The following is a 2,936-nucleotide window of genomic DNA, read 5'->3' on the forward strand; positions in this document are numbered from 1 at the left end:
GGAGGATCCCCTAGGATTTCAACAGGCAAATTGTGTTTCAGAATAGGTTCCTGTTTAAAGAATACTTCATCTATTTCCCTTCTTTCATTCATAAACATATCATTTTCATGGTCTAGCAAATATTGTTCTAAAGGATCACTAGGAGGTACGACAATAGAAGCAAGACCAATAATTTCATCCTTACTAGGTAATTCTTCTTCACGGTGTTGTCCACTAAATTTAGAGAAATTAAATTCATGAGTCATATCATCTAAACCGATAGTAACAACATCCCTTTTGCAATCTATGGTAGCATTAACAGTATTTAAGAAGGGTCTACCAAATATAATGGGACAATAGCTATCTTGTGGGGAACCAAGAACAAGAAAATCGGCAGGATATTTAGTTTTCCCACACAAGACTTCAACATCTCTAACAATTCCCATTGGTGAAATAGTATCTCTATTGGCAAGTTTAATTGTGACATCAATATCTTCTAACTCAACAGGTGCAATATCATGCATGATTTCTTTATAAAGGCTAATAGGTATTGCACTAGCACTCGCACCCATATCACATAAGCCATGATAACAATGATCTCCTATTTTAACAGAAATAATAGGCATGCCTACTACAGGTCTAGGTTTATCTTTAGCACAAGGTTTAGCAATTCTAGCAGTTTCATCACAGAAATAAATAACATGCCCATCAATATTATCAGACAAGAGATATTTAACAATAGCAATATTAGGTTCAACTTTAACTTGCTCATGAGGTGTATAAGTTTTAATATTGCTTTTACGAACCACAGTTGAAGCTTTAGCATGATCCTTTATCCTAACAGGGAAAGGTGGTTTCTCAACATAAGAAGTAGGAACAACGGGATCATTATAAGTGACAATCTTTTCTTCAACTTTAATAGGTGCAGATACTTTTACTTCTATGGGACGATGATATTTAAACCACTTCTCCTTGGAGAGATCAACATAAGTAGCAAAAAATTCACAGAAAGAAGCTACTATCTCAGAGTCAAGTCCATATTTAGTGCTAAATTTATGGAAAACATCGATATCCGTAAAAGATTTAACACAATCAAACCTAGGTGTCATACCTGACTCCTTACCTTTGTCGAGGTCCCAATCTTCAGAGTCGCATTTAATTATTTCCAACAAATCCCATTTGAATTCAATAGTCTTCATCATAAAAGAGCCAGCACAAGAAGTATCAAGCATGGTGCGATTGTTATCAGAAAGCTGAGCATAAAAATTTTGAATAATCATTTCTCTTGAGAGCTCATGATTGGGGCATGAATATAACATTGATTTAAGCCTCCCCCAAGCTTGAGCGATGCTTTCTCCTTCGCGAGGCCAAAAATTATATATATAATTGCGATCATGATGAACATGATGCATAGGATAAAACTTCTGATGAAATTCCAATTTCAATCGTTTGTAATTCCAAGACCCCATATCATCACATAGCCTATACCATGTCGATGCATCTCCCTTCAAAGATAAAGGGAAGACCTTCTTCTTAACAACATCTTCGGGTACACCTGCAAGCTTAAATAATCCACAAACTTCATCCACATATATCAGATGCTCATCAGGATGTTTTGTTCCATCTCCTAAAAACGATTAGCTAGCAGTTTTTCTATCATACCCGAAGGAATTTCAAAGCAGGCATTTTCATTTTCAGTAGGTTGAGTAGGTTGAGGAGCAACTCTTTGCTCTACTGGTCGGGGTGAAGATACCCCAAACAAGCCCCTTAGAGGATTACTTTCCATAGTAACAAGTGACAGTAAATTTCAGCACACTATATAAATTTTTCCTTACCAAAATCCACCTACCAGAGGCGCTTCACTCCCAGCAATGGCGCCAGAAAAGAGTCTGGATGACCCACAAGTATAGGGGATCTATTGTAGTCCTTTCGATAAGTAAGAGTGTCGAACCCAATGAGGAGCAGAAGGAAATGATAAGCGGTTTCCAGCAAGGTATTCTCTGCAAGTACTGAAATAAGTGGTAACAGATAGTTTTGTGATAGGATAATTTGTAACGAGCAACAAGTAACAAAAGTAAATAAAGTGCAGCAAGGTGGCCCAATCCTTTTTGTAGAAAAGGACAAGCCTGGACAAACTCTTATATAGAGAAAAGTGCTCCCGAGGACACATGGGAATATCATCAAGCTAGTTTTCATCACGTTCATATGATTCGCGTTCGGTACTTTGATAATTTGGTATGTGGGTGGACCGGTGCTTGGGTACTGTCCTTACTTGGACAAGCATACCACTTATGATTAACCTCTATTGCAAGCATCTGCAACTACAACAAAAGTATTAAGGTAAACCTAACCATAGCATGAAACATATGGATCCAAATCAGCCCCTTACGAAGCAACGCATAAACTAGGGTTTAAGCTTATGTCACTCTAGCAACCCATCATCTACTTATTACTTCCCAATGCCTTCCTCTAGGCCCAAATAATGGTGAAGTGTCATGTAGTCAACGTTCACATAACACCACTAGAGGAGAAACAACATACATCTCATCAAAATATCGAACGAATACCAAATTCACATGACTACTAATAGCAAGACTCTCCCATGTCCTCAGGAACAAAAGTAACTACTCACAAAGCATAAACATGTTCATAATCAGAGGGGCATTAATATGCATATAGGATCTGAACATATGATCTTCCACCAATTAAAACAACTAGCATCAACTACAAGGAGTAATTAACACTACTAGCAACCTACTAGCACCAACCCCGGACTTGGAGACAAGAATTGGATACAAGAGATGAACTAGGGTTTTGAGAGGAGATGGTGCCGATGAAGATGTTGATGGAGATTGCCCTCTCCCGATGAGAGGAGCATTGGTGATGACGATGGCGATGATTTCCCCCTCCCGGAGGGAAGTTTCCCCGGCAGAACAGCTCTGCCGGAGCTCTAGATT

This window comes from Triticum urartu, chromosome 3 (assembly GCF_003073215.2).
Source record: "Triticum urartu cultivar G1812 chromosome 3, Tu2.1, whole genome shotgun sequence".
In the NCBI taxonomy this organism is placed as follows: Eukaryota; Viridiplantae; Streptophyta; class Magnoliopsida; order Poales; family Poaceae; genus Triticum; species Triticum urartu.